The sequence below is a fragment of the Aquila chrysaetos genome, chromosome 5, assembly GCF_900496995.4.
Source record: "Aquila chrysaetos chrysaetos chromosome 5, bAquChr1.4, whole genome shotgun sequence".
Taxonomy (NCBI): Eukaryota; Metazoa; Chordata; class Aves; order Accipitriformes; family Accipitridae; genus Aquila; species Aquila chrysaetos.
The window spans coordinates 34,945,117-34,962,131 of NC_044008.1; positions in this window are offsets into that span (position 1 = coordinate 34,945,117).

Here is a 17,015-nt window from a genome sequence, read left to right on the forward strand (position 1 = left end):
AGTTGGATGCAGCTGCACTGTGGACGAGGGAAGGGAAATTGCAGTGAAAGAGCAGTTGTATTGGCTTGTGAAAAAAAAATGCAAGCCATGTTCCGAAACACTGTGGTAAAGTCCAAACATTCTCCACTATAGGGGTTTCAAATTTTAAAACCTCCTCATGCTTCACTGATGTAGCACTGCCAGATAGATGACTTCTAGAAAGAGGCCGCATCTGCATCTTTCCTCTCTCCCATCAATACGTCTAGCTGCCAGCACACACATCCTGCATTAACTTTCCCTTTCTACTTTTTGATTATGCCGAGAGCATAAAATAATACAGGGCATATTCTGTCACTGACAAGTGCTTTTCAGCCTTCAACTGGCAAAGGCAAACCTGACATTTATTTCCCATAAAAAACACTCTTGCACAGCAGTAAGCGGACTGTGAAACCATGGTATGCTTTCCATGGCTAGCTACTTTTCTTTCCAAGTGCCATAATTTCTGTTGTGATTATTGGTGGAACCGCAGTGTTTCTGAAGCAAAGGCCCTGTAACCTGAGGTATGGTGCCCGGCACATACCCTTGTGCATTGCCCTAGACCTTTCCTGTGCATCAGTTTCAGGCGATGGGTAAAGTTGGATGGCAACTGGGTGCCTCACCTGCTCGGTGGGAGCAGTCATAGCCTTGAGATGCTGAGGGAACTTCTGGGTGCAAGAGGAGGTTCCCAGTGCCTTTAGGTACATGCTGACACTGAGGACTGTAACTTTGGATCTCGTATCTAAGCTAGGATTGTAATTTTGGAGTTGGTATCCAACTAGCTGAAGTTTAGCCATCTGAAAGTTAGCTGTCTAGTCTATTTAAGATTCACTTTTACTAGTCCTAGTTCTTCATGCATGGCACACACTATGTAATGCAGTTTAACTGCTCAGCTACAGCATCCTACCATGGCAGCTCTGCAACTTCTAGGTCTAAATTACTCTATATTTGTCTGGCTGTTATTTCTCCATGTCCAGGTCCTATGAAATAACAGTCTGACTAAAGATCTGACTAAAGATTTTTATTCCAGATCCTGCACAATCTGGAATAAAATAGTCTGCAGAGAAGGATCAAGCTAACATCAAAAATATCCTGAAAAGCTTCACATCCAAACTAGATAGGGCTCTTCAAATGCTTTGTAAAGAATATGTTGACATCCCTTCTTAGGCCCCTGATTTTGTCTATGTGATAGCTCAGGGAGCCTAGGAACCTCACTTCAGGCTCCAGATGATGAAACACCAGCAGTTGTATCCAAAGCTTTTCTGCAATTAATTTAATATTCTTTGGTTTGCACATACACTCTTTCAGTAAATTAGTGATAATCATGATGAGCAATATAGTGATGTTGTTATATTCCAGTTCATGTGGACTCCTTTCCTCGATTTACAGCCTTATCTTTTTATCTGTAAGTTAAATTTGAAACATTTCCTCCTGCCCCCTTAATATCTAGACTGTTTATTCTCTGCAAGGTTTTGCTGGGGGGGAAAAAATCCTTTCCTCTGAGAACAGCAGTAATGTGAGAGTTTGATAGGGTCTTAATGACCTAAATTGACCAAAGTTCTTCTTGATGAGACAGCTCTGCAAGCCATTTTTATCTTCAGTTTGCAGGAGCTAATTAAACTAATTTGAAGACAGAGAAGACAGCACCAAAATGCAAAGTCAGACATGATTGTTCCCAGAGGATAAAATATTCACAATGTCTTTAGCCAAACTTTGGCAATATTCAGTGTTAGGCTTTGATTCAGACCCACCTAGAAATAACTAATTATTTCCAGAAAGTCTCTGCTTGAATACTGATGAAAGTGTCACTTTGTAAAAAGCGTAATGTTTTCCATTTATTTTCTTAACAATTGATTAGTATTGGAGAAACAGTACACATAATAACAATTGATTCATAGAAGGGTAGTTTCTTTTATTGTGTATTACTTCCTCAAATCAAATGTTCCAGTTGTGTTGGCCACGTCAGGCTAACAACATCTCAATTTTCTGAACTCAGTATTTTTTATTTACCATAATTGACATACAATCTGCCCAGAACAAACATCAGCTTCAGAAATCCCCCAGTTGTCATTGGTAGCCGTTGCCTCAAAGTAGTCATTAGCTTAGTAATATTGATGCTTAGGGCTTGAAAACAATGGGATTCTTTCTATTCACTTCAGGAAAGTCTTCCTCAGACCCCTTTGTGAGCGATGAATACTGTGGTTATTAAAGCAACATTCTTGGATAATGTTGCAGCTTTTACATTTCCACATAACAATGAACAACTTCTCCTTAAAAATACTTTTGAGGAAATTACCTCAGCACATTCAGTTGCACAAAGAGGAAAGAACATTTTGGTGACCCCCATCACACGCCCACCAGAGTGTTTCTGTTCAACATGTACGTGACACCGCGTGCAAAGGCAGCGAGGAATTCCTTCGCTTTCTGTGCCTGTTAGAGATCCCAGCAACATTAAAACGCTAATTTAATACCTATTTATTTTGTAATCCCATGCACAGCACACAGTAAACTTACATGCTGAGTAGGTGGGCAAGCGGCATTTTGAATGCACCACAAGCAGTCTTCCAGGACTGACACAAACCGCTGTGATTAGACTCCGAATGAGAAAAGAGGTATGTCACCCCAAGCACCTGTACGGTTATAAAACAAGCAGCCACTCTTTCTCCAGGGTCAATTCCCCCCCGCCCCTAGAGATTTCAACATGTGTTTTAATGTATTTGCAGGGAAGCTTCTGTAAAAGCTGTCACATGAGGGTCACGGTGTCAGTTTGGAACAAAAAGACTGGGGCACTGTCTGGAAATATATCAGGAACTGGAAAATGGGGAACCAGTCAAGAGCGTAGTACAACCGTGAGACAACCGGTTTCCCAAATTCTAGGGTCAGGGTGATAGCAGAAGCACATCTATTCAGATATCTGCTATATAGTTAGGGCCAAACTGTGCCATGAATTTTATTGATAAATATTTATTCTCAGTTACACTCAGAAACAGAAACAGCACAGATGTAATCTTCCTGCAGGACACTTGCTAATAAAGCAAGATATCTTGTTCAGCAGAGGAAGAGCTGCTGAATCCTCTATGAGCTGGACACACTGAAAAAGAGACATAACCCCCTTGCTCTGTGATCGTCTGTGACGGCTGTCGGTCTTCCAGTGGCTCAGGCCTATTTCTGACGTGTTCTCATTGTATAAACTTGTCCCAGACTTCTGAGCAAGTAACTCGGCTCTGAAAGGCCACAGGAAGGCCTGTAGAGAGAATGATGCAAAATACGAAGGGTAAAATTACAGACAGAGACGGGGGAGATGGTGTTTGTTGGCAGCTGACAGATTGAAAAGAAAAAATGTCAACACAGAAAGGAATCAAACCCTAAAGGGAGAAAGGTGGAGTCAGCAGATGACAACTCGTCAGCATGGAGGTTTCAATCCCGGGGCAGGGGCCAGCTCTTTCCTTTCCGACTGTCACCTTCTAACCAGCAAAACCTCTTCAGGTGTCTTTTCAGGGCAGCGAGCACGCTAAAGCTTAGACTTGTAGCATTTGGGAGTGATAGCCAACAATTGCTTTACACTATAAATTTGTGCATTTCTTGCTTGCAGAGTCTTTTTGCCCACAGCTCTTTAGCTGGCTCCTTCAGGCTCCTTTGAGCCTGAGCAAAGTGACCCAGGAGAGGGTTGCAGAGGTGCAAAGGGAAACCTTGAGATAAGTCCGTCAAAGCTCGCCCACCACTAGGAAGGATGTAGAGGAAGAGGAGATAAACATTTTTGAAAGAATAGGTTGCTTCAGGTTTCTGCCATTAATCCTCGCCTCTTCTTTATCGTGATCCACCCCTTTTCATTGACTGCCCCCACGAATGCTTGGGTCAAACCTCCTTCTCACCCCAGAGGTCCATAAGGAGGAGTTAAGCTATGACAGTCAGTAACGGGATAATTTAGGTTGGAGAACTAGAAACTCTTGTGCCTGTGGTTCAGGTGTAAAAATACTCCAGGCCAAAGTGTGAGGTATGAGTCTGCTACTGCTGTGACTGGGTCTGTAGAGAGTTTATAGTCTCCTGCTGATCATGCAGCTAGTCCTCACCCAGGAGACACCTGACAGTATGAGGTTGATGGAGAACAAAAATCCTTACATACTAAGATGTGACAGAATGGCTATCAGCAGCACAGAGCCACTAAAAGAGCTACCTTCCCCTCTTTTTCTCTTCAGGAGTACTCCTAGGTATTTGCACAGCACTAACACAGATGACAAGCCAAAATCTGCAACCAAACTAATGCTGTTTTCTAAACATTGAAAATATTCATGGCTTTTAATTTTACTTTTTTTTAGTACCATCGAGAAAATGACAGCCACGTCCAGTAAATCGCTTGATAGTTATTTATATTTTCTTTTCTGTTCCAATTACATGAATTAAAATGCATGATGTGCCAAAGATATGTATTTGGAAGGTCTTTTGAACTAAATATTGTTAGCAATGGGAGATTGTTGATTATATTCACACAGCTCAGCTAGATATTATTAGAGGGTTTTTTTTGTTACGAGTATTTAGTCATATGCCATTTTGTGAATCTCTGCTATGCTTTGAACATTTCACAACTTCTACTAGCTGAAGAGCTTCTGATGTTTCAGACTTATTATTTATAAATCCCTATGAGGTTGCAAATGACATTCAGTGGTAATTAGAAGAAAGTTCATGGATCAAAAACTATGACTAATGGAGACAAATTAGACATTGTGTAGCGCTTTAAAATTAAACCCCACCAATATTAGCCTAATCAATATTGTTTATAGAAAAATGACTTGCATACTACAAACTCCCCAACTTACAATAAGAGACATTTTCCTGGAGCAAATGAGCTGTATATCAATAGACAAAATAATTGCATATTAAAAATGCTACCAAAACTGCATTTTCACCATGGAAGAATAACTCAAGAACAAACAATTTTCACAAAACTCCCACTAACAGCAGCAGTTCATTATAATCAGTAAGTCAAACATTCACTTAGCATCACTGATGCTGACAATTAGTCTTTTGTCTTTTTCGCATCTGGTGCTTTTAGCAAGATTCATTTAATCAAGAAGTTTATCCAGATACTAATTTATTTACTGATACACTCTTGGTTTATTTTGCAGCTTCCATTCATGATCAGAAGATCCTAATTCTTTCCTTTTTAAGAGACTCTGATAATGACTGTATGATTTAAATAAGTAACTACATGGATATACTAAATACATACATAAATAAAAATTAAAGGTTTGTCTACACTGACTTTAAAATAAGTGATATTAGGAATACATCCCAGGGTGTGATTTGTAATCATTTTTGTCACACATCAGAGCAAAAATCAATACAGATTTGCAGGAACAAAACAAGGTATGTCTTGATTAAGGACCAGATGTTACTCTCCTTCATTAATCTGGAAAACAGCGTGACTATGGGTGACAGACTTAGGCTCATTATCAGTGCTTGTATCGTGAAAATATTTTTTTTTTAACCAATGGCAAAACAGAAAAAAAATCCTTTAACCTAAAGAGATTTCTTCTCTTTTTCTTATAAAACAGCTTCTCTCTTCTCCCTGCCCTCTGGAAAATAATGATCAGGTTGAAAATGAATTGTCCATGGTGGGATAATTGAAATAACCTTTGAATTTTTCATGGTTGTATCTAACTAGATTCAATTAAACAGTTTTTTTAAGTGCAGCATCAAAAATATTGAATAAAATGTTTTAACTTTAAAAAAAAATTACTTTTTTTCTACCCATTAATAGAACTCAACTCAATTCTATGAAATTTTGATGTAGACTGTATTTGTACTAAGCAAGCTGTTTCTCTGGTGCATATTGCCAGTTCATAATCCGCAACACTTTTCAGAATAGCTAATTCTCACGTGCGTCACCCTCCTAGCAGCATCCCTTCAGAATGCCACGCAGCATCACCTCTCCTGTAAGCGTGCAGAAACATTTTCTGCACTTACTTACCCAAATTGCTTACAGCAGACTCCCAACAATGGTCGTAACCTGGACATCTCAAAATGTAACCTCTGAGTTTATACAGATCTTCACACAAATAATCACCTTTCATGATCAACAGTACTGTGGTTTCCTCTATAAGAAAGCAATTTATGTAATTCAAGAAACTCAAGTGAAAATAAGCTTCCTTTAAAAGAAACACATTGTTTGTAAGCCACAAAAGAAATAGAAATTGAAAGTCAGTCTTCTTTTTTTGGTGCAATATCATTGATGCAGGTTTTGCTAGCAACTGGAATTATGTACTGAGATAGGAAATAAAAAAAAAAAAAAGAAGAAGAAAAAACTAAGCTTTTGAATAAGCCGTCCATCTCCAAATCCTAACGGTTCAAAGCCAGAAATAACTTTCCCAGACACACCCCATCCTTCTGCTGAGTAATTCCTATGCACATTAGGAAGGATAGGTGATTTTTTGCCAAGAGATAAGAATTTTAGTTGAAAGAAATTAAAAGACAAGAAAAGAAAAAGGTCTGACAACCACCCTGGTTACTTGACATTTACCCATCCTCTCACCTACTAAATTTCCCAGTAAAATGTTATGCTCATTTATGGCACTGGGATTTACCTTACGATGAGAAGAGCTTAGGGCCTGTCCTGTAGCTCGGGTCTGTAGGACTGCATCCATAAATGTACTTTAGTAAAATAGCAGCAAGGAGTAGGCAGTGCCGGACAGCAAACATTGCTCCTGGCGTGGTTTTGGTGCAGACATGATAACACATTGTCCCAAGAGAGCACCCAATAGAGCTGGCAATGGCAACCCGCGCGCAGCCAGGCTGCTGGGGAGAGGAAGGGAATTTAGCTGTCAAGTTCCAGTACCGCCTGGCTGCATTGCAGAGAACCGTCTCCAGCCTATAGTCTTTAGTAACGTAGCTCTAACTTTCATTCTGGCACGTACCTGGAGTTTTAAACCGAGAGGCTCTGCCCAGCTCCCCTTCAGGCTTCCGAATCCTACTCAGCGTACACAGAGTTTCCTATACTTCATCACCCCTCAGGCACAGCAAAGTGAATTTGTTTTATTTTCGCCTGGAGGGGTATCCAGTTCTCAAAGGACAAAGCAAAATCTGTAAAGGAAAACAAAACAACTTTGGAAATGCTGTACTTGATTACCCTCCCCGGACATGCAGGAAGGTAGATGGAAGGTAGGTCGCTTTCCCTTTGAGTGCTAGAAGTCCCTAATGGGAGCTCTAACAACAGAAGAAGTATTGTGAAGCCAGCTCATATAACAGCTGCTATTTCTAAGGGTCCACAGAGCAAAAGAGAGAGCTTAGCCTTGCCTCTTTTCTTAAAAAAAAAAAAAAAAAAAAGAAGGGAAATGAGGTTAGTTTTGTACTGACTTGCAGCTGTCAGCACAAGGGTAACATTTCATTGCTGGCTAACTTCACTTACTCTTTCAAAACAGTAGTGTAGCCATCTAATTTGGGGGTCTGTAAGTTCTTTTCTCAGGCATATTTCTTGTGTCAAAGAGGAAATGCTTTATGTACCTTGTGGCTATGTAAATGTGTGCCATTTCTTAGTCATGTTTAGTCTAGACACATATTCATACGTTAAAAATTTAATTCCCCCAACATCGGCATAAACAAATGTAGGAAATGTGTTCTGGGTGTTATAATGAGATATTCTTATCCATATGATTCTCTTAAGAAGCTAATAGATGTTACATGAGACAGAAGAAGGTGTATGAAATGACTCGTTTTCAGAGTTTGAAGGCTTAAAAAATAAAATTACCTGGGTATCCACAGGCTTCCTGAATAAAGACAAATAACTTGTAAACTAGCAAAGTTTCAGAAAAGTGACTCCATTAATTTAAAGATTTCAGTGAAGTGTAATGAATTGGCTTTCTTCACAGTAAATAAAATTTGTAAATTGTAACCTGACAGATGCCCTTATAAAAGCTAGAGGAAGATTTAAAAATCACATAGCAAAATAATGTCTATATTGCGGTATCTTAAATTGTATGAAAGCAATAGCACAACATTTACAGTTATTTAGGTAATGACAGCTTATTAGGGAAAAACTGTTATTCTCTTTATCACATCTTCACTTGCTCCAAAAGTGTTAAGGCACTTGTTTAATATTGACACAAAGCAGTAAAAATAAATCACAGCAGAAAAGATGAGCATATCTCTGGCTGGACAGGGCTGGGATTTTGAATGAAGACACATCTTGCGGAGCTGACACACATAGTGGGAGTACAAGAATGAATAATCACAATTCTAGGCCAAAAGTCTCCCATTAGATCAATCCCTTTATTAAATAATGGCTCTCGATCGCTTTTTTCAGTGAGTTTGTCTCATGACATACCAGAATAGCTGTAATGCAGCCCTCATGCTGATTTAACTCACTCTAAGAGCAACCAGCAAGTTGCACGGGAGTGATGGAGGGCTTCCTCCTCCTCCTCTGCTGCCATCAGGTCTTGCATGTGCAAGGCATGCCCTACCAGATGGGAAATAACTAAGGATCTCGCTCTAAAAATGCAATTTTTCTCCTTCGTTTTCCCTTCATTACGCGGCTGTGGGTGGCGATTTGCACACACTCAAGCAGGTTAAAATGAGACGGCTGCGTACCGTGCCTGTTTACCCACCGCCCCCTCTCACGGGCATGCCATCCCCTCTGTGGCAACAAGTGAACCATATGTGTAACTCCTGTCAGCCCCCACAACTAAATCAAAGCTTCTTCTGGGCTGTATGAAGATGCCATGCTGTAGGCTGGAGACGTTCAGGAGCTGCTTCGTGTATGATGAAATGGTTCCACTGCAAGACGACTTAGTCTAACAGCTTCTGGACAGATTCAAGCCTCCCATCACTATCTGACGGCCTTTAGAAATAAGTTCTCCATCCTATCATTATTGATAGTCACAAAGGTATCACAAATGTTGTCTGCAGTCATTTGAACCAAGAGTTTAGTGGTTTGACAGGTCTGGTGATCCGACTGGAAGAAGCTTGGTATCGCATATAAAGTTTTCTGGTCTCATTTCTCACACTTTACGGGAGTGATATCCAAATATATTTTGTGTTGGCACAGCTATACATTACTTGAGAGCAAACCTGTTCCCCCTGTTCCCATTAAAAATTCTGAGGTGCAGGGAATAACTCAGGAATGACATTTACTCCTTCAATAATAGGTTAAAGAAATTGCAGTAAGAGGGATGAAAATAACTTTTACAAAGTCAAAGAAAAGGCTATGGCATTGCTCAGGTGTTTTTGGCCAATGTTGCAGATTCTCCATCTAGAAAACATACTGATTTTTTTTAAAACCTTGCTGATAGTTTAAGGAATTATATAACAAGGTTTCAGTTTTCACAGCACACTATTTCAGAATAATTTCTGTAAGGTTCCCTTCACTATGTTTGCAAGAATTAATTTTGCCATGAAAATATTATACAGAGGAGGTGTCTCTCTCATATGTTTTGGGAGCTGTTTATTCCACTGTGCAATGTGAAAATTGCTCATGAAGTGATCTAGATATGATCACATATAACAGCAAAGGAAAAACACTTGAAATGGGTAAACTACATGTCATTGGTGAAGCAAAAGAGGTAAGAATCAGATTTGGTGACAAATATGAGCCTGTTCTCTTGTTTTGTGATCTGGTTTATTTTTATACCATTTTATTGCTTGATCTGTGTCTGCTGTTCCAAATTATGTTATTTTAATTAAGCAGAGCTGTTCTGCCAGAAAGCAGAGGGTCCTCAGCCTTTCTCCCAAACATCGGACCTAAAATAATTGAGGATAGCATGAGGATGGCAGGATGTTTTTTGAAAATACTCTCATGAATGATTTTCCTTTAGTGAGATTTTTTTGGTCATTACTATGTTACAGCACTAACCATATGGCGATGTCTTAGTGAGAAATTTGCTCTTGTGAAGAAGACTTGAGCAAACGTATTCAGTGTCCACGTCTGGTCAGGATGTAGTGGAACATCTGACTGGAGAAATGCTCCAACCAGGTTGAGAACTATGCAAAAATGCACCTTACCTTTTTTTTATTCAATAGCTCTGTAATGAGAGGAGTCACCCAGCACAGGACATCTCTAGACTACTCCCTCTTTTCTCTGAGGAAATTCAGTCTCCGTATCTCATCTGATCACTAAACTATGAGCCACCCTGACAAGACGGGCAGAGAAAGAGGCTCTTAGTCTCTTTTTTTTTAACTGCATCCCATTTCAAACAGGCTAATTGAAGCTTTATTAAATGAAAGGAAGAGAGAACAGTTAGACAACCCCTAGGACATTGGAAGTATGAGATAAGACTTTCAATCCCTGCTTCCCAGGCTAAAGGAAAGATATGAACTTCTTCTCTACCCCTTGTTAAGCTGCTCCAGCCATCAAAAGACCGCGTGTTTGCCTTTGGCATGTCGTGTGGGAAAACTGGCACAGGCATCTGGGTCTGAAAGAGGCTCAGGGTCATGAGCTCAAACCTTCAAACGGAGGACAGGGGTTCAGAAGGGAAAACTCTTCTTGGTCTTTTCTGTGGTTCACAAAGCTCCCTATCAACCTGTCTGTCCATCCGTTCTTTTCCAGGCACTGCACAGTAAACCCTGATTAGAAATAGGCTGTAGGTTTTTCTGATGCTAGCACAGATCCCAGTAAAGTGCTGTCTTTTTCTCGGTCGGTTCCTGGCATCCATATGTTGTTTAATTGATATGGAATGTGTGTGCCTTTCCAGTTCTAATTTCAAAAAGAGAGGCTGAAGGCAAAACTGCCACTTGTTATATTGCTTGCTTTATGGATACGCAAAGTTAGGGTTACTAGGAATGTGCCTGCAGCGTGCAGTTTTTGTGCCTCACTAGTTAGTTTCCAAAAGGACAAGGACATTGCTAAGGAGGAACGGAGCTATGTAAACACAACTTTGGCTTTTGCAGTGCTCCCAGGGAAGATACAGAAAGAAGCCAAACAAGTCAAAGATGATAACGGATTATCTGTAGCAACTTACACTTCCACTTGTCAAGAGCTCTCCAAACCGAGGTCTTGACTGAGCACAGCTGCTCCTTCTTGGACCATCTCCTACACCCAGGGGCTTCTATTCGGAAATACCGCAGGCAACACCGGCCCCGCTCAACACATCCACATCCATGGAGTGTTACACCGATGTGTGTGTTGTCTGGACAGAGAGAGGTATTTAAAAGATAAGATTCACACTAATGCTGAGGCTTTTAAGACTGAATGCAATCAAAGATGCTTTAAACTTTACACCTTAGTTTAATTCTCATCTTATATTCTCATCTATCGTTTATGGTTGGACTCGATGATCTTAAATGATTCTATGTTCCCTGATAATTAAATCTATATGTTAAATATCAAAAGGTTGTGGTGGAAGAGATGTCGTACTGGGAGGCACTATAGAAGTCTGTCAAGCTCATCAAACTTGCCAAGACAGTTTAAACATTACCAATGAGCATTTTGGGGAGAAGAAAATCAGAGGTACTGAAGAGCTCATTAATGTACCAGAACAAAAACTAATGTCTGGAAGTTAAGCCCAAATCCAGCTAGAACCGAGGTACTGCCCCTTTTAGTGATGAACTGGAATTTAGAAACCATGACCAAAGAGCAGGTGGTTCTCCTTCTCCTGCCATCTCTAGATCACATCCAGATGCCCTCCTGTGATCTGCTTTGTCTGAATACAATTAGTGGTCTCGATACAGGGCCAGGAGAGAGAAACCTAGTTTGTTGTCTATGGGATATCTCATGGGAAAAAAACCAGTGGTCCTGAGCCACACGGCTGCAGCCTCGGTGGCTTCAGGTGTCTGGAGTGAGGTGCAACCTTGGGAAGAAGCCGTGACAACCCAGCTCCAGTCAGGTGTGGTGATGGGCATGGCTATGTCATGGTGCACCACACAGAGATACTTGAGCCAACACTCAAGCCTTGCTGAGATAAAGTCGGCAGGGCCGTACTTACATTGCTTCAGGGGTCAAGGTAGTACTTTTGGGCTGTGCGGCACTCCTGTACCTGGTGATTGGCTTCTTTAGAAGGGTCCTCAAATTCCCCCTACACTATAAAAAAAAATTGGTAAGACAGCTTGAATTTGTATTGTTTATGACACGCAAATAAAAACTGGAAAACCAGTTCCTGCAGCAATAAGTGGAAGTCCTCTGATTATTTTTCATATTCCGTTGACAGACTGAATTTCACCCACAACTGTATATTCATTTTTAGAGGTGGGACAAGTAAAGATGGGCAAGGGGAGAAAGAGGCTGGGCCTTTTGCTGCCAGTGCAGCTCAGAACCATTCTCTTCTCCTCACAATGTGATACAGGCAATGGATGCACACAGACCATGCATTTTAACTGGGAGAGGGCTGTATTCTTGGCTCAGTAAATTCATATCTGATTTTCTTTTTAATGCAAACTGCAGCGTGTGCCTAAGAGATTAATCAAAAAGATGAAGTAGTTTTGGTATCCATTCAGGAAATGCTACATTAATCACTGATTTTCATTTACATTACAAAAAGAAATTATCTGAGAGGCCTGACGTCAGGCACTCAGAATTCCATATATTTGTTGCTAGAAGTCTAATAAGAAGATAAAAATTGCTGCTTTTGTTTTGCTGCTGTCCCACATCAGTCTATTTCTTCAAGGCAGTACCTGGTTGATATACTTAACACTTTATGTTTAAGTCAATATTTTTAGTTCTACTTAGCTTTTGAAATCCAATATTCAGAGACTTGACCTGTTCTTCTGGGCAAAATGACTGCTTCGGATGCCTCTATTAAAATATTAATGTGAATTTAAGATTTTATTATAACTATGACTTTAGTCTGCACTTTTGATTCTAATTAAAAACAGTAAATCTGTCAGAAAAATCTAATTCCATACCTTCAGAATCATAATAAAACAGGAACATTTCATACCTCAATATTGTTTTCCAGTAATTCAGCTTTAAAATAGGAAGAAGAGTTGTTTTTAATGACAACATCCCAATAAAGAATTTATGTTACTGTCTTGTTCTTAATCATTAATAGTAAATTCTCATATTAAATCACCAATGGGTTTTATTTGAAATTAAGTTTTCCATTAAGGTTGTCCATCCTGTATTCCACTGAATAGAGGCAAAGCGAAAAAAACCCCCAATGCATCCACAGTGGCCATACTCAGTAAGGTTTTATATAATATTTTCAACACAACTTGATGTCAACCAGTAGTTTTAAACAGCTTCTCCTACAATGTCTATGAGAGGAAGGGTGCTCGAAGGGATTAAACATGATAGTTAACTTCTCCTGCTGCCTTGTTTTGTATTCATAGTAATTGATGTTGCTATGTATTTATTAATTCCTTTACCTACCAATTTTCTGTGACTCTCTCTGGGGAGCAGTTTCAAAGCCAGAGGGGTACGTGTGGAGCCGTGTCTTCCAGAAGCTTGACATGAAGTTTGTAGTTCATAGCTTAAAGAAACAAACATTGTGAAATGGGCTGTGAAGATCTCTCCGGTAAAAAGGGAGAGAGCATTTTAACATAAATACCTGATAAGGTGTGGAAAACTGTCAGCCACCCTCATACATACCCAAAGGTTTTCGCAATAGCTATTTGCAGAAAAAACATCCACAGTTGTGAGATTTTTATGGGCAGACTATCACTCAAAGGCTGGGAACAGGAATTATCTCTGAGTATGTAGGGCTGGTATTAAACTCGTGAGGTTCAGGCACAGACCCTCTCCACCCTGAAACTGCCTCTGTCAGGGAAAGTTTTGAGCATTACATAAAGAATTCAGGTTTTCTGTTGCCTATTTTCTCTCTTGGGTTCTATGGATCACAAAATCATAGAAAAAAAACCCAGGTTGTAAGGGAGCTCTGAAGGCCTCGAGGCCAGGCCAGCTTCTAAGCTAGGTCAGGTTGCTTGAGGCCATGTCTGGTCAGCTTTTGAGTTTTTTTGGGGATGGAGCTTTCACAACCTCTCCGGGCAACAGGCTTTAGTGTTTAACCACCTTCATTGTGGACATGTTTTTCAATACATGCAGTTGAAATTTCTCTTGTTACAACTGGTGTCCATTGCCTCTTACTCTATTAGGGAAGAGACCTTCTTTATGCAGCTATGAGAAGAGTATGGCTCTACCTTTTCTGCAACTACCTTTTAGGCCGTGGAAGGCAGCAGTCAGGTGTCCCTGAAGCCACCTCACCTCCAGGCTGAACCAGCCCAGGTCCCTCAGCCTCTCCTCACAGGTCAAGTGCTCCAGCCCCAACCAGCCTGGAGGCTTTCTGTTGAACTTGCTCTGGTTTGTTGATGTTTCTTGTACTTTACAGTCCACAAATGAACCCAGTAGGACAGCTGCAGCCCATAGCTGCTAAATGGAGATGAAGAGTCATTCCCTCAACCTGCTGGCTGCATCCTTGCTAATACCTTACGAGGCTGGCCGCCTTCACTTCAAGGGCACACTGCTAACTCAAGGTTCAACTTGTCCATCAGGACAACAATTCACAGGTCCGTTTCTGCAAAGTGCTTTCTAGCCAGCCAATGCAGAGTCTGTGCTGTTGCATAGGCTTATTCCGTTCCAGGGGCTTTACGTTTGTCATTGCTGAACTTCATGAGGTTCCTGCCAGTCCATTCTTCCAGCTTGTTGAAGTCTCCTCAAATAGCATCTTTGCCCTTCGGTGTGTCAACTGCTATCCCCATCTCGTGCCATTCACTACCTTGTAGATTGTGCATTCCCTCACATCATCCAGGGGAAGACACTGAATAGAATTGGTCCCAATATCAGCCACTGAGGAACACCAGTCATTACTAGCCACTCGGTAGAGTTCAAGTGATTTATCACTACTTTTGAAACCTGAAGGCCCATCCAGTTATTCACCCATCTTGTAGCCTCCCCATCCACCTACACCTCCTGAGTTTGGCTACAAGGAATTTTGCATCCTTCCACAGAAGGAAGCCTGGTTTCAAGAGGAAGGATGGAAATTGCTTCCTTCCTTCCTCCTTTAATTTCTCCTGTTCCTGTCTGTCTTTACTGCAGATCGCTCACTGTGGGTGACTGTTGTAGCATCCCATGCTTATATAAAAGGTGAGTGGCAACATAGACTTTTTGCTATAATTTCTGAATGAAAGAGGCTGTAATTCTATGCTGTTGCTGTGAATCCAGGGAGGTCTAAGTATGCCTACTGTAGTAAAGACATCTGCTCGCTGTGCTATATTTGAGCTGGCATTGAGGCTCGCCCACAGATTGAACATGGCTTTGATACTGAGGCACTTTCTCTCTCTGATAATTTATGTCTGTGCATGGATTCCTACTGCGCCTAAAAACACATTGGGCAACACATACTCTTGTTCCCAGCACATTGCTGGTTTTCCATCAACCCTCTTCCTTCTCTGTTATGAGAGAGAGATGTGGGAATCTACACTGGGACTTTGTGCTACAACACAAGTGGAGACCTCAGTGATTTCCCTAAGAATATTATTTATTTTAACGGGCTCTCCAGCAGAAGACCACCACAGCCTGGTATTTTGGGATTTGACCATCCAGACTGGAGATCTGCCTGGAAGATGCTGTATGTTCCTTTCCCCCTGAATCTGGGTTTTATTTCCACAGGAGGAAGAAGGAGTGAGACGGGAGATAAGAGAGGGTGATACACACCCAAGCCAGAAAGCCAGCATGCACACCGAGATCGACTGCTGCAGGTACAGCTAATATTGGGCAAGGAGACGTTATGCAGATAACATCATGTTTTGTTTTCCATCAGCAGCCCCAGTTTTAGCATACGTGGCCCACATGCTGGAGACTGCTGCTGTAGCAATCAATCCAGTATTTATGCAGTTATGAACTAGTTATGAAATTTGTTCTCAGCAGCTGGAGAGAGATCAAGTTTTGTATCTTTGTACTCGACCATGTTCTTCCACATCTTTTCAAAACAGACAATGATCCATGCCCTACAAGTCCTTGAGGTGACTGGTAGTCCCATCTTCTTGTAAATCTTAACTGTAATGCACAATTTCCTCATGCAGTCAGTATTTTCTGTGTTGTCTATTAGATGAGTATATACCAGTCTGTGTCCTGTCAGGGCAGCAAGAGAAGAGAAACATCTCAAGCAATTATTAAAAAGTATAGAAAGAGGCACATCTTAATCTCCACTTCCTTGAAGACAGCACAAGCTAACGCGTCGCTTGGTTGAGATTCCTGTCTCTGCCTGGGATTTACACAATTACTAGTTTCCTGTTAACGCTCACTGCCTTTAAAACACCTTTATAGCAGTTCTTTCTCATTCTAGAAAGATGTCAGGGTAGGACATCTGCTGTTTGACATCGTAAATAAGCCAGTAGTCAGGGCAAACATACCTGGAATTGTATAAAGCTGAGTTCAGGTCTTCCATTCGCCCAAGTTTACACTTTCTGCTGTACCCCACCAGACTGTACAGTAATCTTCAGGTGGCAGGAGGAGAAAGGTGGCTCAATATTGCCTACTGAAGGTGCTGCCCTTTGCATGTGAAAATGTGAGTAAGAGAAGTTCCTTTTACCAAATATTGAAGAGGACATTTGGGGCATTTCAATTCCTATTTTAATATAAATCAGGAATTTTACTGTAAAACTTGACCTCTGATTAGATCATGCAAAGTGGAATTTTCAGAGGGATTTAGGACCCATTGTCCCAGGATGTTCTAGGGCACTGGCTTGTGCTATAAGGATGGAGAAAGGAACTTGAACCAGGATTTCCCATTTCGATGCTCATCCACTGTGATCTTAGGGACTGCGTACAGGCATCAAGATTTCCCTTGAGGTATGGTTAAACTAGGGAAGATAAAGAAATATCCCAAACCGGTTTCAGCATCAGGTAAGTGTAGTGCAACTCTATCCTGCCCAGGTGTTGGTGGTCTACATGTACTCATTATGAGGAACTTAAGATGATTGTGAAAATTCAGTGGCAGAACTTGATGTGCTGAAGAACTTTTACCTCATGGGGGCAAGAGAAGAAGAGGATGTGATACAGTAATTTGGGTCCCAAATCCTCTTTGGGTTGTCAGACCTCCAAAAAGCCTCTATTGCTGAGAACACCTGTATATCGCACCCTT